A 24,604-nucleotide genomic window follows, 5' to 3' on the forward strand; every position below is an offset into this window, starting at 1 on the left:
CGGAAAGCGTACCGCTGGGTTTTTAGTGGGTATTCCGATGTTCGGGGTGCACTCGGCGCCTTGGACACCGGCGAGCGCCACATACCCCCCACTGTTCCCGTGGGGGAAACGCGTAACGCGTTTTTCCAGCGTTAAATAAAAAAAAGGCTAAGTTGCCAACCTTAGGAACAGACGATCATGTGTGTCATTAAAAAAAAAACGTTTAGGAGAAACGTAAATAATGGTAGGTGCTGTCCAGTCTTAGACTTATATAATTTTTTTCATAATCTTTACGCACATGACAAGACTTTGTTGATTGTAAAGTATTAACACTTTCTGGGATAGACACCTATTGACGTCATAACAATTACTTAGCTACTGTGTCTAAGATTAAATTAACTAATTAAGTTTATAATTGAATATTAATGAACAATAATAACCTACATAATGTTGACAGAAATATTTGGCATGTGATGTCATAATACTTCTAGTGCCTATAGTACATGCGTTGGTGCGTATGCGCATATATCGCTTTAAATAAGGCTAGGGTCGTATTGCGTGTATAATTGGTGATCCAAATCACGTAACGCACGCAATGGACCTTCAAACGATCATAACACGTTATTAAAATACGAGTTGATTGAAACGAATGTCTCTATTCGCCTTCTAATATGCAAAAATAATGATTTTTAATTTACCTCTATAATTCCTTAATTTATGTATCTATGTAAAAGAATACCAATACCAATAGAACTAACTACTGGGGCACCATGAAAGTTTGCATAAGGGTTCGTTTTATACTGAAGGTTAGCATTAAGGAAGGATTTTTTTTAAAAGGAGACGAATGTTTGTATGAAAATCCTTCATTTTAGAAGAAAGAGCTATGGAAATTGGTGGAGCTATGAAATATTTATATTTATACACAATTATTGTGACGCGTTTAAGCTAGCCTTTAATTTTGTTGTAGCCTTTCGTTGATTAAATAAGTTCTATTTTTTTTGGACGCGTTTTGACGCAAAACTTACTTTTGTTATGTGAATTAAGTTACACGTGCCTTTAGAGAAAAAAAATTTATGCAATCTATGCTTTTTTTACGTAATTTTTTTTAAATAATGTAATTTTAGCTTTTACGCTTAGATTATATTTAAAATAATATATAACGTAATAGTAAAATTTGTTGTTTTAAGTAAAAAAAAGGTTTCTTACACAATTATTTATTGATTTTAAGACATACAATATTTAAGTATTTTAACTAAATCTAAGAGTAATACAAAAATATATTTTTAAGAACAACAAAACTGTCTTCCGAGATCAACCTTAGCCCTTATCACATCTGTAACAAATAAAAAAAACACGTCATTAAAAAAATTAACTCAAAAGTAATATAAGTTTGGATAAGATAAAATGTACGTTCTAAATTTTATTTAGACGCAGATATATATAAAAAAAAATATACATAAAAGAAAATCGATATAGTGTCCTCTAGTTATAAATTTAATAACGATTTTAAAGTTTTTTATTTTATGTTACAGCGCCATCTTTAACCGAGCCATAGAACTACAACGTGCCACAAAATGAAATCAAAATAGTTCCGCTTACTTACACAAGATGTCGCTAGTGCTTACGCCACTCCCCAGTCTTTTTCTGCTTGAGGTCATTGATCGAAGTCACGCTGCCGAACAGCACTTTCGCCGTCACTTGCTGCAAATTCATATAAATGTCTTTATATATGTGTGTATAGTATGTACATATGTGATGAATATTTGCGCTGTCTGTTACATCGGAGATATCATTACTTTTATTACTTGACTAAGGCGCATCAAAGGCGGATTTTATTTACCATCGTATGAGTTGGGTATATATTATCGTCACATAGCGATTAAAGGCATCTATCAATTGCGATTGACTTGCTAAATTGTTTGTAAATAAAGTCTCAATTTTCAAAAACTAAATATCGTACATTATACGGATTGATTTTACCGTATCCTTCCCGACTGTACTGGCCGTCGTCGCGTTTGGACTCTACTACCACTTACCATCAGGTGGAGTAGAGTCATTTGCCATCCCGGCGCACATAAAAAATAAATAAATAAAATAAATACTCATATACTCTATATGATGATACGGTAAAATGAAGTGTATACATATATATACATACATATGTATATTCACTAGCTGTTAAACACAGTGTTGGTTGTAAATTCTCACAGCTAGGCTAAGGCCTCTTCTTTTCTCGACGGTGAGAAGGTTTTATGTTTATTTCAACACGCTGCTCTAATGTGGATATAATACAATATATATGTGGAAGAAATTCTTGCGACATAATATGATGGTTACCCGTGTTTGAATCCAAAATCTACAGATAATAATCGAGTTATGTTATATCATATTTCAAACCTCGTATAAATGCATTCAACAATAAAAATAATTCAGCGTTATTATTCATGTTAACTGTCGTTTGGAAAGCACGGTTTCAGCCGTCTTTTATTTATCATATCAACAGCCAATCATTGTCCACTGGTGAACATAGGCCTCTCCCAAGGTGCGCCAAAACTCCCTGTCCTCCGCTTTCCGCATCCAGTTGGTGCCCGCCACCTTCTTAAGGTCATCGGTTCACCTGGCTGGAGGGCGCCCTACGTTGCACTTGCCGATCCGTGGTCTCCACTCTAGGACTCGTCTGCTCCAACGGTCATCGGTACATACGTGACCAGCCCACTGCCACTTCAGCCTGCTAATTTTGCAAGCTATGTCGATGACTCCGGTTCTTTTCCGGATAATCTCATTTCTGATCTTATTCTTCAAAGATACTCTGAGCATAGCTCGCTCTATAGCACGCTGAGCGACTTTGAATTTGTGGACTAGTCCCGCAGTTAGTGTCCACATTTCGGCATCGTATGTCATGGCAGGTAAGACGCATTGGTTGAAGACTTTCGTCTTCAAACATTGCAGTATAGACGACTTGAGGACTTGACGAAGATTGCCAAATGCTGCCCATCCCAAGCGAATTCTTCGATCGGCTTTCTTCTCGAAGTTGTTCCTACCGATTTGTATTATCTGTCCTAGGTAGGTATATTCACTAACAACTTCGAGAGGTTTCCCCTCGACGTATATCGGTCCCGGCACGACATGCCTATTGAACATGACCTTGGTCTTGTCCAAGTTCATACCGAGACCGACACACCGGGAAGACTCGCCTAGGCTACGCAGCATTTCGGTGAGTTGTTCCAGCGACTCTGCTATGATGACGATATCATCGGCAAATCGAAGGTGTGATATATATTCGCCGTTTACATTGACTTCATACCCAGTCCAATCCAGCGTCTTGAAAACGTCTTCCAACGCGTTGGTAAACAGTTTCGGGGATATTACATCCCCTTTGTCTCACCCTGCTGCGCAGTTGGATCGCCTTCGCCTTACAGTCCTTATTGTAGCGGCGTTGAACAGACATCTCAGTATCTCAATATATCTTCAGTCGATATGACATCTCTGCAATGAGTCGAGCACTGCCCAGGTTTCGATGGAGTCGAAGGCTTTCTCGTAGTCCACAAATGCCATACAATCACACAGCGGCTGATTGTTGATGTGGTCCACGGTGCTGTAGCCTGATCGAAAGCCGGCTTGCTCTGGGGGCTGGAACTCCTCAAGTCGTCTGGCGAGACGGTTCGTGACGACTCTTGAGAACAGCTTATACACGTGAGTCAGGAGGGAGATTGGTCTGTAGTTTTTCAAGAGGGTTTTGTCACCTTTCTTGAAAAACAGTACCACCTCACTCCCGCTCCACGTTTCCGGGGTCTTGCTATGTTGGATGACGGAATTAAAGAGGCTTGCTAGCTCTTTCAGGACCGGAGTCCCGCCTGCCTTAAGCAACTCTGTTGTGATTCCGTCATCTCCCGGAGCTTTGTTGTTTTTAAGCTGTTCTAGAGCCGCCCTAATCTCGCCTTGGTCAACGACCGGGAGCTCCTCGGAGTAATGGTGCGTAAGAGGGGCGCGCTGGTCATCAATACTAATTCCCACGGGTTTATCCGTTCTTGAAGAGAACAACTGCCCATAAAACCACTCTACTTCTCCGTCAATCTCAGGCCTAGAGGAAACGACTCCACGATTTTCAGTTTTAAGTTTTGTAAGACGCGGCCTCCCAAACTTACGAGCGAACACTTTCGAATTTTATTTGGACTGTACAATTATAAGTGCCTGTTTTATTACAGCTTAACATATTAGTCGACGTTAATAGTAACGCGGAACACAGCACCGCTATTGATCAATGGGTTATATCATAATAATGTTATGTAATATACTCTCAGACATAATTAAAAACTTGTTAAGAAAACAATAGTACATTTTTTGTCGTTTTTGATCATAACTGAGAAGACGTTTATTCGAAACAATTATGATTGTACAAATATATATAAACCGCGATTTCTCGCCGGCAAAATGCATTTACGCGTTTCACCCATATGAAGTGGGGTGTTATGTGATACTCAACGGCGCTAAGTGCGCCGGAATACCCACTAAAAAACCAGCGGTACCTTATAGATACACTTTATAGTATATGTTACCAGATTACGCTAACATATTTTTAGATAAAATCGTAATCCATTCATATAATAAGAGTATAACAGGTGTGCTTAATGAGAAAAAATTAAAATTATGGCGACATTAATATCGATCTAAGACCGAAGGCACCTTTGAATTTAACTCGATTTTAATATAACTGATTCTAATTTATAACCCTGTCTAACAAAAAAGTACTCCCGCTTTTATTCTGGGGAATAGAAAACACGAAACAGTCGGACTTGCAAGCATTTATTATTCATCATATTTTTGAACACAGATGATCGCGTTACCGCTATAATCATGATGTACTCTTTTAATAGCAAAGCAATTTTAGAGTAGAAGGGGATACCTGATGAAAAGTGAATACCACCGTAAAATCTTTGTGTAATTGTCAACAATAACTGTAAAGAGGTTTAGCCCAATATTAATGGTTTAGGAACTTTTTTTATATTCGCCGGGAGGGCAAATGACTCTACTCCACCTGATGGTAAGTGGTAGTAGAGTCCAAACGCGACGACGGCCAGTACAGAGGGGAAAAACGTTCTGCACTAGCCGCCTTCGCCTTGCCGGCCCGCAAGATGCCTCTTCACGCCTCGTTTGAAGGAACCCGGGTTGTAAGAGGAGGGGAACACGTGAGCTGGTAAGGAATTCCATTTTTTGGAAGTGCGACAAAGAAAGGAGTTGCCAAATTTCTTTGTTCGCGATGGAATTGATGTCACAGTTAGGCGGTGACATCGAGAACCAGCTCGAGTGGACTTAAGAAGGAAGGGGGAAGCAGGAATTAGAGAGAATAATTCCTCAGAGCACTCGCCGTGATACAGTCGATAGAAAGCGCTCAGTGCTGCTATCTCACGACGCAAAAGGTTCAAGGATGTTTGTGACCTTTACGTCGCCAATAATGCGTACAACACGTCGCTGCAACCGGTCCAAGGCCTCCAGTAGATACTTAGGGGAGCCATCCCAAAGGTGCGAGCAATATTCCGCGCAAGACCGTATCTGTGTTTTGTACAGCAGGCACAGTTGTTGTGGCGTGAAAAAACGCCGCACCTTGTTCAAAACTCCGAGTTTCCGTGAAGTTGTTTTTATAACAGCCTCGATGTAATCCCTTGGACTAAGGTAGCAGCGTACGTCAATCCCCAGCATGGCGATTTTGCTTAGTATCACCAGCGGAGTACCATAGAGGGAGGGAAGAGGGGGAAAATGCTGACTTTTTCGCTGTGAGAGCGCATACCTGTGTTTTCTTGGCATTAAGCTCAAAAAGATTATCAGAGCCCCATTTGGCGATGAGCTTTAATGTCCTATCGAGTTCAATGACAAGATCCTTCCGCCTCTCCTCAATTTCCGTTCGCCCAGCCACTGCACGTCCGTGGTATCCACTATGCACTGTACTATCGTCTGCATAGCAATGTATGTTCCCAAGAGAGAGCATATCATTGATATGCAAAAGAAAGAGTGTGGGAGATAGCACAGATCCCTGGGGGACCCCAGCATTCACTACATAGAATTGTGAAGCGCAACCATCAACTAAAACACGAAGGCTACGCTTGTGTAGGAAGCTGGCAATCCAGGTGCATAGCTGAGCAGGCAGACCATATGCCGGCAGCTTGGAGAGAAGACTTCTGTGCCAGACCCTGTCGAAAGTCTTGGAGATATCGAGGCTGACAGCTAACGATTCTCCATGTTTGTCGATGGCGTGTGACCCCAGAGGTGTGTTACGTACGCTAGAAGATCACCTGTGGACCGTTTTGGTCGAAACCCGTATTGACGATCATTAATTAGACAGTGATCTTCTAGGTAATGGATCAGTTGGTTGTTTAGAATCCGTTCCATCACTTTACAAAGTACTGAGGTGATAGCTATTGGTCGATAATTTGCCGGGTCAGACCGATCTCCTTTTTTGGGAACCGCTTGCACATTAGCTCTTCTCCAAGCCTCCGGCACACATCCCGAAGAGAGAGAAAGTTGGAACAGGCGCGTTAACACAGGAGACAGCTCCGCCGCGCACTTCTTCAGCACTATGGCTGGTATTCCATCGGGACCGCTAGCTTTCCGTATATCAAGTGATTGCAGCTCCGCACGCACATCACGTTGCCTGATTTTGATGTCAGGCATCGTGTGGCCACATGAAGGTATTGTTGGTGGCAGCGCACTACAATCATCGATCACGGAGTTGTCGGCAAAGAGTTTAGCCAGGAGATCGGCTTTCTCCTGCGGACTGTGAGCTAGCGATCCGTCCAGATTTCTGAGCGGTGGCAGCGAAGGTTGGCAGAAATTGTTTTGCACAGACTTGGTCAGACGCCAGAAGCTACGGGAGCCCCTAGGATGCGAAACAAGGTCATGACCAATATGTACAATGCGCTGTGCATCCGCTCTCGTGTATGCCTTTCTACAGGACTTGGAATTTTTATTGTAGTTTGCTTTCAGTGAGTCAATATTAGATGCCCCGCTAATGCAGCCGTTGATCCACCTGCGATATGCCACCTGCTTAGATGATACAGCATCGGTACATTCACGAGTTAACCAAAGGTTATGCGTACCCCTACTGTCGAGATCTGAGCTAGGAATGTAGTATTCCATTCGAGACTATGCGTGGCCTGGTGGGGCAGCCTCGCGAGCTGGTTAGGCACACTCGGGCCCCTGTACTATGCCACGGGCGGCCAGCGGAACAGCCGTTTCTTCGGGTCTCCCTGTCTGGCAGGTCAATACAGTTTCCCCCGGCATTGGTTCAACAGCCGTCTCCATTGGACCAACACCCATCGCGGCAATACTCGCTCGGGCACTGGCTGTACACTGGCTGACCTCGAAACGCGGCTGCAAGCCACTTCACGAGTTTTTCACCATGCGTACGGTGGTAACAAGCCAGGCGGATGTTTAACATCCTACCACCAGATGAGTAGATGGTCGCTCAGATATCCCTTAGTCGCCTCTTACGACACCCATGGGAACGAGAGGGGCAGTGAAATGTATTCTTTCTCCGTCACTACACGGATAACATACAAACAAAGAAACATTCATTTTTATATATAGGTTGATCATAGATTAGGAGTTAGTATGATTTGATTTAATTTGTAATATAAATATAAAAAAAAAACAACTAGTTACTTATTTTAAATTCTTCTCCTTTGCATTCTTAATCGGAGGTAGCTGGACTTGTAACAGTTAAATGACGATTCGGAAATACTTGTAAGTGCTTACTCGAATATAGTAAGTATATTTTGATTTTGATTTTATCATATACATTATTAATTGGAGTTTAAATGTCAGTTAAAGAATTTAAAACATTTTCTGCAAAAGCAGGAAAATAAATTGTCCTCGATGAATTCGCAGAGGACGGCCATGTAAAAGAAACATTTGAACTAACAATTTCCCAATTTGAGAATTTTATTGAATTTCTTTGAAAACTTTAAAGTTCCGCATCGTGTAGGCATTTAGAAAATAGGTCGGAGAACGGCAATACCGTTGAAGAGGCGAAAAATCTTTTTGGCTGTGGTCTTTTAAAAACGCTCGCATCTGACCAGGGTAGCCACTTCACCACGTATTAGACAGGATATTAATACTATTATTTGTTGCTGAATACTTTGCCGCTTTATTTAAAAAAAAATATATATTCACTTGACCTGGCCTTTGCGATCTTTGCGACAGCAAGTTGTAGTGGCACTAATATAATATAAAGTTGCCATTAGTTCGTAATGAGGACTTTAAAGATCTTTATCATATGTAATATATAAATGAGACCTGGACTCTTGAGAAGTTTCTAGTTATTATGCAGATTTTAAATTTTATTCCATCATTTTCATGTAATTGTGGTTCTCCTTCATGTGAGGGACTAAAAAGAATTTATTGGTCTCTTTCCACCTTGGCAAGTGTTCCGAATTTCAGAGGCCTTTGGTCATTAGGGTGTTGGTAAATGTTTGCCCGTAGATCGTAAACCACCGTAATAGTTAGGGTTGAATTTAAGAAAATTGTTCTCTAGAATTTGGGCTGTCGTTTTTTGCTCCAAGTATTTTTCTGACTAATACTTTGAAAATGCTCGAGGTACAACTTTTACTAACCTAACAACATTGAATGTTGCTGGTTTTGTTTTTGGGATGGGACGAGTGTACAAATTACAATTTGCAAACATTCTCGCAAAACTTAACTGACTTAACCAAACTTTTATGCATAGAAGAAAATTTACAGTTTGGTCTTAAGCGTTTCAAAATTCAAAAACTTAAAGCGGTATTCTAGAACAACTGAACTTTTTCTACTACTTGACAGTTCACATTGGAATTTTAAGTTCTAGTCCAAGAAAGGTCGGCGGTGAAGGAAAACATCACGAGGCAACCTGCATGTGATTAATTTCAGTCAAGTTCTAGAGAAACATTTACATTTAACCCTTTTTGTAATACTAAGAAGTTAAGATTTTACTAGAAACACGAATAATTACTATAATGGTAATTATTTTTATTATTAATACAAAACAACAAATGTCTAGCCTACCTGATTTAGAAATATTTAGTTTAACTAGTGCTATTTCAATTATTATCTTCGATTGGGAGGCAGGTCCCATACATTTGTATCCCACTATACTATTATCTGCACTTCAGCTTGGACTACGTGACTCCTAGCATATTACGTGAGAAGCTAAACATCTCGTATACTGTTACTTTTCGCATCATCATCCTCGGATTATACATAAAAGTTGATATAAAATTAATAACGTTCCATTGCATGCATTTTTAAATTTGAGATTAAGGATTGCAAAACTGTTACCGAATAATCGGAATTTAATAACGATTCTGAATATCGGAACGGTTTTATTGATTCAACGATATTTTTAAAACGCTTTACAAGTTGATTGCGAAAGTTTTTCGATTATTTCTTTATTGATTTCACTTAGCTTTTATTAAATGACTAATTTGTTTTATATCAAATTAAGAAATATATATGTATATAAATAAAAATTAATGTAAAGCCGATTCAAATTGCAGAACTATGAACTAAAATAATAAACTATGTAAAAATAAACTTTGAATTGAAGTGACGTCATTGGAAAATCGAAAATAAACCTATAAATTCATTAAGTAATTGTGAAAAAAAAAATTAGCATGTTGGTGAAGTTGAATATCTACATATGACTAGTTAAATAGAATAGTATTGTATTATAAACAAATATATATTAAAGATGAATTATTTGTATTGTGGAATATAGGAGAGTAGTTAGAACATGGAATATAAAAATCTATGTCATATGCATAGATATTCATATGACATAGATTTCGTCCAGCTCGTACTACTGACATTGAAGTATAACATTTTGAAGAGAACCCAATATTTGGTTTGAATAAACTTTAATCAGGTAATTTCATGTAAATTGAACTATATTTAATGAATTTAACACTAAGCAACAGTTCGTAGTCAACTTTTTCCTCAAAAGGGAGATAAGGCTTTAGCCCAGCAGTGGGAAATTAACAGGCTGTTACGACACACTTGCCCGTTTACATTATGGGATTTTTTTTTCTTTAAATTTAAATACGTTTAAAGTCTCAAACAGTGATCGAACTTACGCGTAAAGCTTGTTTACAATAATGAAATTGAAATATGTTAACTAACATCGTAAAGTACTTTATATGAATTTTTTACTTGTAGGTAAATTTTACTTGAATAACGCTGATGATGTCGCTCCACATTTAATAATTACAAACTTTGTAACGCAACAGAATCAGGTTGCAAGATTGACAGGTAATTGCAAAGTGCAACATACCAATATTATACACGAACTCAATACTTGGAATATTTTAAGCGAGCAATGGCCGTCGATACATTCGTTTGGACTTTACACTTTTATGTAATGCGGATTTTTGGGAACCGATCTGTTTCTCTGATCAAATGAATATGATGATCGTTATCCAGAGTAAATTTTTAGTATTTTAATATTCGAAAATCAAAATATACGTTATTCTAGTAGTATTTAAAAGAACGTTTTAATTACATTAAAAACAAAATAATTATCGAACAAAACACACCATGTGGAATGGTAGCAAGAATGCTAGCAGTATTTCCTTTAAATTGTCCATTAAATCGCACTGGAATTTTTCCACTGGAACTGGTGGAATAAGATCCAATCATAAGAGAAGAGGAGCCTTTGGTAGAATAGGTATGTTAACGGGATAGTACTTAGGAAAACTCCACAAATTCAAGGTTGCTCAGTATGCTATGTAGTGAGCTATCCTCGGATTACTTTTAAAGGAGAAAATCAGAAATTAGATTATCCAAAGAAAAACCAGAGCTACCAACATAAAATAGCTTGTAAAATTAGCGGACTGAAATGAAAGTGGGCTCGTTACATATGTCAAAGGCGCGATGGCTTTTAGAGCAGTCGAGTCCTATAGTGGAGACTGCGGATTGGCAAAAACGCAGCGTAGGGCGCCCTCTAGCCAGGTGGACTGATGAACTCGGGACGCCTATGTCCAGCACTGGATGAGGATCGGCAGACGACGAATTTTCTTAACTGTACTTATAAATATGGTGTGTAACTATCATTTCAGGATAATTAATTAATGACTTCATCTACCAGAAATATTGCTCGAAGTTATTATCAGTATTATCAGTAACAGCCTGTTAAAAAGGCCTCCACACCCTTTTTGAGAAGAAGGTTTTGGAGCTTATTCCACCACACGGCTCCAATGCGGGTTGGTATATTACACAGAACATGAACACAACAACATGGAAACATTGAAAATCGATGGTAATCATATAAGCCTCGTGCACTGGGGGTTTATATAAATCTAATTTATCATAACCTGGCTTACCTTCAACGGTTTAAAGGGATCGAATGGCCACTTTATCAGATAGTCAATATTGGATAAATACTCTTTGGTATTTAACATTTATTATCCTAAATGTTTATTGAAATGGAAATTCGACTGGTCTGATAAATCGAAATGAATAATTGATTGAGATGAAGTGAGCCAGATACTTTTCTTTTCTGGTGATAACGAATTTTATTATGATTAAAAATTGAGACTAGAGATTGTATCGATTGTTCAATGAAGTTAAGTAAAATAATCTAAAAATAGTTGAATACATTTTGCTACTTGGTTTATGTCACGATTGATTTTTTATTGTATAAATAAAATAATATTGTAATATTGTACTGAATTATAAAAAATCTGCTTGTGTACGTATATTATTTATTTATATGTGCAAATACATAAATAAAATTAACATAAAAATTTTTAGCTTTTTTTGTGTTAACCATTTCACCCGATAACGTGACAAGGAATAAGATAGACTTAATAATTTTTAATAAAAGGCACATATTTAGAGATGTTTGTGATCAACAGGCTTAATATCGGAAGTGATCACCGCTTGGTTCGAGGCACTCTAAATATCGACTTCAAAGCCGAAAGATCGAGAATGATGAGGTCTACTCTCCGACCTACCATGCTCCAAGCTGCTCAAGGCTCCGAAAAGTTCGAAAGGGAACTTCAAATTCACCGCGTCAGATAAGGCCTTAAATCGAACAATAAAAACGTTGACGCGACGCGATCGCCGATGCTCCAATACCCGTGCCATCAAGGCTGCGATTGAGCAAAATTGGGGATCGAAAGTGTTCGCTCTCAAGTTTGGGAGGCCGCGTCTGACAAAGCGCATGTCGGGCGGATCAGGGCTCTAGCCCAGCAAGCCCTGATAGCCCGATGGGAGGAGGATCTGAGGTCCCCCACAGCGGGTCTGGCGACAGTGGAGGCAGTACGTCCCCACTTCAGTCGCTGGGTCAAAAGAAAACGAGGCTCGTTTAGGTTGACGCAGGTACTTGCCGGACACGGCTGCTTCGGTAAGTACCGGAGCGGGAGCGGGAAAAGGACGACGCTGCAAACCTGCTCCGCCGAAGAAGGCCGGGGAGAAGAATGAGGCGCTATGCGCACCTTCTCCCTCCGCCACAATAGGCGTCGCCGGGACCCCCCTAGGTTCTTAGTACCCTGGTAATTCCTCTAGAGAATGGGGGCCTGCATAGGCAGGCTGCCCGTAAGTGCGTCGTGGTAGCATGCGCAAGCGATCCCGTGGTGCTCCTTGTTATGAGGGAAAGGGTACCGCTGGTTTTTTAGTTGGTATTCCGTTGTCCGGGGCGCACTCGGCGCCTACGACGTCGGCGAGCCCCACATACCCCCCGACTGTTCCCGTGGGGGAAACGCGTAATGCGTTTTTCCAGCGACAAAAAAAAGGCCGCGTCCGACAAAACCAAGTCTGTGTTTTAGTTGATGTTTGCGCTACACAATTCTATGTAGTGAATACTGGGGTCCCCAGGGATCTGTGCTATCTCCCACACTCTTTCTTTTACATATCAATGATATGCTCTCTCTTGGGAACATACATTGCTATGCAGACGATAGTACAGTGCATGGTGGATACCACGGACGCGCAGTGGCTGGGCGAGCGGAAATTGAGGAGAGGCGGAAGAATCTTGTCATTGAACTCGATAGGACATTAGAGCTCATCGTCAAATGGGGCTCTGATAATCTTTTTGAGTTTAATGCCAAGAAAACACAGGTATGCGCTCTCACAGCGAAAAAGTCAACATTTTCCCCTCTTCCCTCCCTCTGTGGTACTCTGCTGGTGATACAAAGCAAAATCACCATGCTGGGGATTGACGTTCGCTGCGACCTTAGTCCAAGGGATTACATCGAGGCTGTTATAAAAACAGCTTCTCGGAAACTCGGAGTTCTGAACAAGGTGCGGCGTTTTTTCACGCCACAACAACTGTGCCTGTTATACAAAACACAGGTACGGTTTTGCGTTGAATATTGCTCGCACCTTTGGGATGGCTCCGCTAAGTACCTACTGGAGACCTTGGATCGGTTGCAGCGACGTGCGATCCGCATTATTCGCGACGTAAAGGTCACAAACACCCTCGAACCTTTACAATTGCGTCGAGAGATAGCAGCGCTGAGCGCTTTCTATCGACTGTATCACGGCGAGTGCTCTGAGGAATTATTCTCTTTAATTCCTACTTCCCCCTTCCTTCTTAAGTCCACGCAAGCTGGTTCTCGATGTCACCGCCCAACTGTGACATCAATTCCATCGCGCACAAAGAAATTTGGCAACTCCTTTCTTTGTCGCACTTCCAAAAAATGGAATTCCTTACCAGCTCACGTGTTCCCCTCCTCGTACAACCCTTCAAACGAGGCGTGAAGAGGCATCTTGCGGACCGGCAAGGCGAAGGCGGCTAGTGCAGAACGTTTTTCCCGTCTGTACTGGCCGTCGTCGCGTTTGGACTCTACTACCACTTACCATCAGGTGGAGTAGTCATTTACCCTCCCGGCGAATATATATATAAAAAAAGCGCGCCCCTCATAGACGCCATTACTCCGAGGAGCTCCCAGTCGTTGACCAAGGCGAGATTAGGGCGGCTCTAGAACAGCTTAAAAACAACAAAGCTCCAGGAGATGACGGAATCACAACAGAGTTGCAGGCGGGACTCCGGTCCTAAAAGAGCCAGCAAGCCTGTTTAATTCCGTCATCCAGCATGGCAAGAACCCGGAAACGTGGAGCGGGAGTGAGGTGGTACTGTTTTTAAGAAAGGTGATAAAACCCTCTTGAAAAACTACAGACCAATCTCCCTCCTGAGTCAGAAGACCGAAGAGTACAATCAGCCACTGTGTATGTCCTTCGACTCCATCGAAACCTGGGCAGTGCTCGACTCATCGCAGAGATGTCATATCGACTAGAGATATATCGAGGTACTGAGATGTCTGTACAACGCCGCTACAATGACTGTCCACATCCAGGACTGTAAGACGAAGGCGATCCAACTGCGCAGAGGGATGAGACAGTGGGATGTAATATCCCCGAAACTGTTCATCAACGCGTTGGAAGACGTTTTCAAGACGCTGGATTGGACTGGGTATGGAGTCAATGTAAACGGCGAGTACATATCACACCTTCGATTTGCCGATGATATCGTCATCATAGCAGAGTCGCTGGAACAACTCACCGAAATGCTGCGTAGCCTAGGCGAGTCTTCCCGATGTGTCGGTCTCGGTATGAACTTGGACAAGACCAAGGTCATGTTCAATAGGCAATACGTCGATGGGAAACCTCTCGAAGTTGTTAGTGAATATACCTACCTAGGACAGATAATACAAGTCGGTAGGTACAACTTCGAGAAGGAAGCCGATCGAAGAATTCGCTTGGGATGGGCAGCATTTGGAAAGCTTCGTCAAATCCTCAAGTCGTCTATACCGCAATGTTTGAAGACGAAAGTATTCAACCAATGCGTCTTACCTGCCATGACATACGATGCCGAAACGACTAACGGCGGGACTAGTCCACAAATTCAAAGTCGCTCAGCGTGTTATGGAGCAAGCTATGCTCAGAGTATCTTTGAAGGATAAGATCAGAAATGAGATTATCCGGAAAAGAACCGGAGTCATCGACATAGCTTGCAAAATTAGCAGGCTGAAGTGGCAGTGGGCTGGTCACGTATGTACCGATGACCGTTGGAGCAGACGAGTCCTAGAGTGGAGACCGCGGATCGGCAAGTGCAACGTAGGGCGCCCTCCAGCCAGGTGAACCGATGACCTTAAGAAGGTGGCGGGCACCAACTGGATGCGGAAGGCGGAGGACAGGGAGTTTTGGCGCACCTTGGGAGAGGCCTATGTTCAGCAGTGGACAATGATTGGCTGTTGACATGTATATGATGTATGATATTTTAGAGGTTTAAGAATATAATACTGGTATATAAATAGAGTTTCACCCGCTTTAATTTAGATTGTTAATGTGATCACATTTTGAGCTATATTGTAATTTAATTTTTTAAAAGTGAATCACAATAACCCCAGCCTATCAGATTGTCGATTTCGTTTTTGAAAACGGCAAATAAAAAAAGAAAAACATATGGAGATAATATATGGATTCGATTTATCATTAAAATTGGATACACGAAAGGGAAGTGTCTAACTGTGGAGGTATATACATACATACTGTATTACAGAATTAATAAACGTCGGCATTAAATAATTAATTAATTCCATTATATACACAAATATTCTTTAATTACAAGTATTAAAAGTTCTCGCAGAAACTGTTATTCTGTACAAAGATTGACATTCTCGCCCTTAATCTACTCGTATACTTTTGATCGTCGAAATCGTTCGAACTTGTTTTAGCCTTAAATTTAATTTGATCTTGAAAATACTACTTATTTATACTTAATTGCAAAAATAATTTAATCTATTTTAACAAACGTAATTAAATTAATAAAAAAATAATATAAGAGTACACTAAAACTAAAATAAAAACAAAACAATATACGCCGTCAAAAAGATTGTCCTGAGGCATTGTACCGAAGTACAGTAACAGCCTGTTAATATCCCACTGCTGGGCTAAGACCTCCTCTCCCTTTTTGAGGAGAAGGTTTAGAGCTTTTTCCACCACGCTGCTCCAATGCGGGTTGGTAGAATACACATTTGGCATAATTTCAATGAAATTAGACACATGCAGGTTTCCTCACGATGTTTTCCTTTACCGTCAAGCACGAGATGAATTATAATCACAAATTTAGCACATGAAAATTCAGTGGTGCTTGCCCGGGTTTGAATCAACGATCGTCGGTTAAAATTCACGCGTTCTATCCACTAGGCCATCTCGGCTTTTACGGAAGACACTGGCACTATTTCCTCTTAATAAATATTATATAAATATTGAATATTAATTCAAATGGAAGACATAGTCAGCTACATAGAACTAAATTTATCCTACAAGGAAATCAAGAAATCAACGAATGCTAATTCCTCGCTTTTTTGCTAGCCATACATTGCATTATGAAATAAACTTTATCTTTTTTTTGAAGGGCTGGTTGGTCTGTTTGGTAGATACATGCTTTTCACGCCGAAGGTTGTGGGTTCAATGCCTACCCAGGACAGACATTTGTGTGCATGAACATGCCTGTTTGTCCTGAGTCTGGGTGTAATTATTATTATTTAATTATGTATTATTATTTATTATTTTAATGTTTTAAAGCATTTGATTTATATTAATAAATTGATAAATAGGGAATAATAAAAATATCTGCGAATCATATTATACCTTGCTCCAAGCAACAGACAGACACCGGCGATGCAAGAAACAATAACCACTCCTTAAAACGCCTATGTACCACCAACCTTGGGAACTAAGATGTTATGTCCCGTGTGCCTGTAATTACTGGCTCATGGTTAAAATAGAACACAGCAATAATTATTTATTGAAGATTAGCGATAAGATGACCGGGTGCTATCGAACCGGACTTACTGAAAACTAAACAAGTATTTAAGTAAGTAGTATTTATAAACCGTACTGTTGATCTTTACCTTATATTTTTTTTGTCGGAGACGCTGGACGGCGAGTACCTTCGACCACCGTAGTCTTCGGGCAAAAAGATGGATTGTTGTTATTCTGATCCCTCGACGATGCTTCTGAGTATGTCGAATCGCTATCGTCCTGGTTTACATTCAACGGTTAAAAGGGATCGAATGGCCACTTTATCGGATAGTAAATATTGGATAAATACTCTTTAGTAGGTATTTAAAATGATTGTACATTTAATATCCTAAATGTTTATTGAAATGGAAATTCGACTGGTCTGAAAAATCGAAATGAATGATTGATTCTTTTTGGTGATAACAAATTTTATTATGATTAAAAATTGAGACTAGAGATTGTAACGATTGTTCAATGCAGTTAAATAAAATAATCTTAAAATAGTTGAATACGGTTTGCTAATTGGTTTATGTTACGATTGATTTTTTAATGTAAAATATACTAATATATTGTAATATTGTAATTAATTACAATAAAATCAGCTTGGGTACGTACTTACTTATTTTCATGTTGCAAATACATAAATGAAATTAACATAAAAAAATTAACTTTTTTGTGTTAACCATTTCAGAGGTTTTAGAATATAATACTGGTATATAAATAGAGTTTCACCCGCTTTAATTTAGATTGCTGATGTGATCACATTTTGAGCTATATTATAATTTAATTTTTTAAAAGGGAATCACAATAACCGCAGCCTGTCGGATTGTCGATTTCGTTTTTGAAAGGCAATTAAAACAAGAAAAACATATGGAGATAATATATGAATTCGATTTATCATTAAAATTGGATACACGAAAGGGAAGTGTCTAATTGTGGAGGTATATACATATATACTGTATAACAGAATTAATAAACGTCGGCATTAAATAATTCCATTATATACACAAATATTCTTTAATTACAAGTGTTAAAAGTTCTCGTAGAAATTGTTATTCTGTACAAAGATTGACATTCTCGCCCATAATCTACTCGTATACTTTTGAGTGTCGAAATCGTTCGAACTTGTTGTAGCCTTAAATTTAATTTGATCTCGAAAAATACTCGCAATAGCCTCCTTGAATAAAGTATATTTTAATATAATTTAATGTAAAATATCTTAATATTATTATTTTTTTAACTTTAATTGCAAAAGTAATTTAATTTTTTTTTTTATATATTCCGGAATAGCAAATGACTCCACTCCACCTGATGGTAAGTTATAGTGGAGTCCAAACGCAACGACGGCTAGTAAAGTCGAGAATGTTCTGCACTAGCCGCCCCCGCCTTGCCTGCACGCAAGATGCCTCTTCACGCCTCGTTTGAAGGAACCCAGGTTATAAGAGAAGGGCAACACGTGTGCTGGTAAAGAATTCCATTTTTTAGTGGTGTGACAAAGAAAAGAGTTGCCAAATTTCTTCGTGCGCGATGGAATTGATGTCACAGTAAGGCGATGACATCGAGAGCCAGCACGCGTAGATTTGTGAAGGAAAGGGGAAGCGGCAATGAGAGAGATTAATTCCTCAGAGCACTCGCCGTGATAAATTCTACAGAAAGCGCTTAGCGCTGCTATTCCTCGACGCAATTGCAAAGGCTCGATGGTGTTAGCGACCTTTGCGTCGTCGATAATGCGAATCGCACGTCGTTGCAACCGATCCAAGGCCTCCAGTAGGTACTTAGCGGAGCCATCCCAAAGGTGCGAGCAATATTCAACGCAAGACCGCACCTGCGTTTTGTATAACAGGAGCAGTTGCTGTGGCGTGAAAAAACGCCGGACTTTGTTCAGAACCCCGAGTTTCCTTGAAGCTGTTTTGATAACAGCCTCGATATAATCCCTTGAATTGAGGTCGCATCGAACGCATATTTTAACAAACATAATTAAATTAATAAAAAACATTATAAGAGTACACGTAAATAAATACAAAATAATACACGCCGTCTAAAATATTGTCCTAAGCCATTGTACCGAAGACGCTGGCATTATTGCCTCTTAATAAATATTATATAAATATTGAATATTAATTCGAATGGAAGACATAGTCAGCTACGTAGAACTAAATTTATCCTACAAGGAAATCAACGAATGATAATAACTCGCTTTTTGCTAGCTATATATTGCGTTATGAAATAAGCTTTATCTTTTTTTGAAGGGCAGGTTGGCCTGTTTGATAGATATTTGCCTTTTACGCCGAAAGTTGTGAGTTCGATTCCCACCCAGGACAAACATTTGTGTGCATTAACATGTCTGTTTGTCCTGAGTCTGGGTGTAATTATTATTATTTAATTATGTATATAAGTATGTATTTACAAAAGAAAAATAGTATATGTTGTATATCAGTTGTCTGGTTTCAATAGTACAAGCTCTGCTTAGTTTGGGATCAGATGGCCGTCTGTGAATAATGTCCCAGGATATTATTATTTTAATGTTTTAAAGCATTTGATTTATATTAATAAATTGATAAATAGGAAATAATAAAAATATCTGCGAATCATATTATACCTTGCTCCAAGCAACAGACAGACACCGGCGATGCAAGAAACAACAACCACTCCTTAAAACGCCTATGTGCCACCAACCTTGGGAACTAAGATGTTATGTCCCGTGTGCCTGTAATTACTGGCTCATGGTTAAAATAGAACACACCAATAATTATTTATTGAAGATTAGCGATAAGATGACCGGGTGCTATCGAAACGGACTTACTGAAAACTAAACAAGTATTTACAAACTGTACTTTTGATCTTTACCTTATAGTTGCTGTTGTCGTCGCATTTCGTGCAACATCGACCACCGTATCCTTGCGTCGTACCCCTCTGGTATATATTGTTGTTATTTATATCCCTGGTCGTCGATGTGTAAGTGTTGAAATTGTGAGACATGATGACCTGAAATCGAAATTAAAAAATTTTGAATATATTTGTGTATACTCTAATGTTGATTACTGATAACAAGTGTCACATATAGTCATATATTTATATATATGTACATTTATACTTTAAGCATTCGTGTTGTATGTTATCAATTGTTATTTTTTTATAACAAGCTTTTATTATTAATATATTTAATATTATAACCTTGAAATATTCGTTAGTTTCATGAATTGTCTTGCAAGCTGAATAAGGAAGTGGATCCCTCTTATCCCACAGTTTTGAATTTTTAAATGTTGTTCGAGTACCGATGACAATGCATTTATTGTAATTGTGACCTGATTCTATACCCAAGACTGGCAGACGAATCTCCTTGATGATCAAACGTATAGACACAGTATGTACAGGCTTGTTATTAAAAATGTTTTTACACATATTATATTAGAATAGTACTTTGTTAAAACGTCGACGATTTGAATCAATTATCTTCAATTAAGATCTTTTCTATCTGGACCTCTGGCTCTAATTATTTTTATTTGAAAAACAATAAATTATTATTTAAAAGGGTAAGCTGTAAGCTGATAATATAAACGCTTTTAATCAACAGATTTAATGAAAAGTCTGTTTTGCATTTTCAGAATCTAGCGCCAAGCTCGGCCGACTGGAACCATCGAATTGCAAATTCTGATAGTTAGGCTAGTTGGGCTCTTCGGGCAGGGCCAAAGTTTAATAATTAAAATGAATCGTAAATTCGAAAATATATTAATATTCATTAGAAGATAGGTTCTGCTTGGGTCATCTTCACACAAAGTATATACGAGCTTTATGTTGAACTGACAAACATAATGAATAAAGTATAATTATTTTTTAATTTAAAGAAAAAACTCCACAGGACATATTAAAGTGCATTAGGGTGTGCACACTCTCTCGAGGCTCGAGAGTGTTTACTACCAACGTCCCTATTCCACGCTTCTTTTGAGAGTATCGTGACGGAAAAATGCGATAACTATTTACTGAGACTAGAACTCAGGATTTACAGCCTCACAAGCCAGTCACTAAGCTAATGAAGCAGCCATGGCACCATTCATTATTTTATTACATGTATTAAACGTTTGCGTTATTACAATTAATAACGGACATTTGTCGAGATTTGCCCATTGATATACTTAAAAACATGATCTTAGCACTAATCGACTTTTGTGGAGGTCTGTACGTGGGTAAATATATTTGAAAACATTAATTTACCTTTTCAAATATAGTACATTTATACGGAAGTGAACTTTTCGTACGTTCGTTTCGTTTTTTTTTTTTTTTTTAATTAAAAACGATAATAACATTACAACAAAGTTAAACTTTAATGCATTTTAGATTTTCGATAATTGTTTCTTTAAACTTTTCTTTCAAAGTAATCGATCAAGGAACTCGTTTGCAGAAGACACCAAAATTTTTAGAAATTAAGTACATATCTTATGTCACGTAATCAAGGTTTGACGCAAGTACATAAACTTAGCTTCGATTGGTTTTATAATAATAAAGAGAACGAACTTTTTTTTTTAAAAAAAAAGACATATTTAGTTAATATTTAAGAAAATATTATTTATTATCAATTTACTCTGCCCGTTCTTTATGCGTTTGAAACTTGTTATTTCTGTATAAAATAGAGTATTAAATATAATTTACCTGGTGGTAGGGCTTTGTGCAGGCCCGTCTGGGTGGATACCACTCACTCATCAGACATTCTGCTGCTAAGCAGTAATACTTAGTATTGTTGCGATCCGGTTTGAAGCGTGAATGAGGCAGTGTAACTACAGGCACAAGGGGCGTAACATCTCAGTTCCCATAGTTGTGATGCATTGGCGATGTTACATCCCTTGTGGCTATAGTTACTCTGGCTAACTCACCCTTCAAACTGAAACAACAATACTAAATATTTCTGCTCGGCTGTAGTATATCTGATGAGTGGGACCTACCCAGCCGGCTTGCTCTAAGCCCTACCACCAGTTACAGAATAAGAGTACTAAACATTTTACATCCATTTTCAACAACACAATAAACCTTCGAGCCAATCCGGTATTACGCGCAAAATCCAGTTATAACCGGATAGCAGTATAGTATAACTTTCCTTAATATGAGATTGATAGGCAACACTATTAATTAATATTAAAACTATAAATTAAGATATTTATATTTTATATAGCAACAAATTCATGATTTGTTCATGACTTGTAATTAAATTATATTACTTTGATATTTATCAATGTCACATTGATTATTTATTTATTTATTAAAGAAACAACTCTATATTAAAGAAATAATCAGCGGTATTTGGGAAAAAATGGCGTTTCGAACGATCACGATCAGATATCAGATATCAGTCGCTCAGTCGTGATATGGTGTCAGACGGGCTTATTTTCACATTAATACTAGGATTGATTCTCTATCTAATAAAAAAAATATCTCATGCAATAACGTTCATAGCGTTATCCTTATATTATAAAATGTTACAAAATATAAAAAGATTTATAAAAATAATGTGTTATGAAATTAAATAGACAATAAGTTATAATGTCCTCCAGATCGATTTCGGTCTCGACGGCCAACCTCAAGAGATATTAGCCAAATGCGCAGGAGATATTATAGTGCACAAGTCTAACTCTCATAATCCGATGGGACAGCAATCCAACACGACCGGAAATAGTTCAGGCGCAGAACCAGTGGCTTTATGTACTTTCCGAGGCACGGGAGTGTACACACTTCCAACTTCCAGAATCCGGGCTGCATTTGAGAATTTTCGACGGATAAATTAAATACCTTTTTATTGGCCCTGCCTGGGATTTAAGCCCAGGACTTCCAGGTCTGCAGCCTTACATGTAGCGACTAGACCAACGAGCCAGTCAATAAGTTATATCGTAACCAGAGGTTATCGAATGCTACCTAAAGATGGTCCGCGTGTAATAACGTGAATAAAATTAATTTCGAATATGACCCTTAAAGGCTACCCTATAAGATTTTAAGATAAATTAGTACTAAATCAAGAACAATAAAATAGCTATAAATATCTTATAATTGGGTATTTCATCGATAACCTTATTTTTTGCTTAATTTTATTTCTTTCCTAAAATATTATTCAAAGCTTGAACACTTGTGACGACATAATACTTTCGTGCTCATTGTGATGAAAACGATAAATTATATAGGAAATCACAATCACTTTTAATTGTAATGAAAAGAAAAATAAAAAAACGTTAAGTTTTTCCATTTATCATGTAGTTGTTGTAACATAGTCGTTTTGAATTTGAAAACAATCTGCTTCCTTTGAGTTTTTAGATACGACAGTCCGTTTCAAATGTTTACGAATACTATTTTAATTAAAAGTTTTTCACACTTAACCTTCGATAGAAATCGTATTTAAATTCAACAAAAAATGTACATTTAATAAAAAAGCAACTTGCTTGTATTTAAAAATAAAATATTATTAAATAATATTAAAAGCATACGGAAATATGAATCTATCTTTATAAATGTGTATACATAACAATTATAATCTGTTTATTTAATGGAAAAATAAATCACATATGAAATAAAAACAACATTGAATGTTTGAACATGTGTACTGAAATAGAGCGAGATTTTTTTTAAATTTTTTTTAGTACAGGTAGTCAGTCGCAGTCTTCGCAAAGCGTGGCCGGCAATTAAAAAAACTGGATCCGTCCAAAAGTGTAGCAAGTTCGGGAGCCGGTACTGTTATTAACAGTAAATGAAACATGAGATGTACAATTAACTGTTTGGTTCAAATCATGAGAAATAAGCGTGTGATGTATATAGTAAAGTAACGTTGTAATGACGGGCCGGTTGGCGTGGCTGGTAGATACTTACCTTCCATGCCGAAGGTTGTGGGTTCGATTCCCACCCAGGACAAACATTTGTGTGCATGAACATGTCTGTTTGTCCTGAGTCTGGGTGTAATTATTTATATAAATATGTATTTACAAAAGAAAAATAGTATAGCTTGAGATCAGATGGCCGTGTGTGAATAACGTAAATAAAAACGTTATAAAAATTTTCAGTAGCAGACCTTGGCACAGGATCATGTGCATTATTATAAGTCCTGCGCAGTCTACTAGTCTATCGTGCAAATGATCGCTGTGGCCTCAAATCGGTCAGAAGGACTTAAAAGAAGCAGTTTAGTTTTTTTTAAATTGCAAAAACCTTTGAAATTACTTTCAACCAAAATATAACGAAATATACTTTATATTTCTTTTAATCTATATTTTCCTTATGGTATTGTTTTAGCGGTTTTTTTTTTAAAGAATTAGCATTATTGGTTTTTATACAATTAGAATAATAGCGATCATATTTACCATCGCTATTATCACTGTCTGTACGACTGTCATACAACATTTCACGAGTGAGATACGAAGAGACTTCCTAGATAATACAAATTCTGACACATTTTGTCAATAAATAAGTCCACCATAAAAAAATCTAGCCCCTTAGATAGTTTTTTTCCGTGTATTTTTATATCCACAGACGTGTTCTCGTATTTTTGGTGTTTCTTTTTATCTGGTATCTCATTTTTAATTTATATTAATGTATTTTAATGTGCGTGAATGTTTATGACCAGGCAGCATCACGATGAGTACTTCATTGACAATGACTGTGTCAGTTGCTGGTTGGGGGATGCACATATTGTAAAATTTCAGTGAAATTACAAACAAATTAAGCACATGAAAATTCAGTGGTTTGAATCCGCGATCATTGTTTGAGTTACACGTTCAAATCACTGGGATATCTCGACTCTTAATACATTCTAATAAATTGATCATTTTACGGTTTATCATGTCAATGGTAACCCAGCAACTGAATTTAATAAACTCATTGACCA

General features: G+C 38.2%; 2 long non-coding RNA genes across 4 annotated transcripts; one reads left to right on the forward strand and one right to left on the reverse strand.

Moving 5' to 3' along the window:
- Nucleotides 1-1,183: 1,183 nt before the first annotated feature.
- LOC126770981 (uncharacterized) lies at nucleotides 1,184-17,137 on the reverse strand. The gene is made up of 3 exons (XR_007669500.1): nucleotides 16,863-17,137; nucleotides 1,583-1,680; nucleotides 1,184-1,312 (listed from the first exon to the last, which is right to left on the reverse strand). It is a non-coding gene; the product is annotated as an uncharacterized LOC126770981 (long non-coding RNA).
- On the forward strand, nucleotides 15,408-20,931 carry LOC126770982 (uncharacterized). 3 transcript variants are annotated; one of them, XR_007669502.1, is made up of 5 exons: nucleotides 17,240-17,359; nucleotides 17,444-17,464; nucleotides 17,551-17,693; nucleotides 18,043-20,116; nucleotides 20,358-20,931. It is a non-coding gene; the product is annotated as an uncharacterized LOC126770982 (long non-coding RNA). The 3 variants fall into 3 exon arrangements; XR_007669501.1 differs by having other exon boundaries at nucleotides 17,238-17,359; nucleotides 17,444-17,693; XR_007669503.1 differs by lacking the exons at nucleotides 17,240-17,359; nucleotides 17,444-17,464; nucleotides 17,551-17,693 and adding an exon at nucleotides 15,408-15,479.
- The last annotated feature ends 3,673 nt before the right edge of the window (nucleotides 20,932-24,604 follow it).

Source organism: Nymphalis io, chromosome 9 (genome assembly GCF_905147045.1).
Source record: "Nymphalis io chromosome 9, ilAglIoxx1.1, whole genome shotgun sequence".
Classification (NCBI taxonomy): Eukaryota; Metazoa; Arthropoda; class Insecta; order Lepidoptera; family Nymphalidae; genus Nymphalis; species Nymphalis io.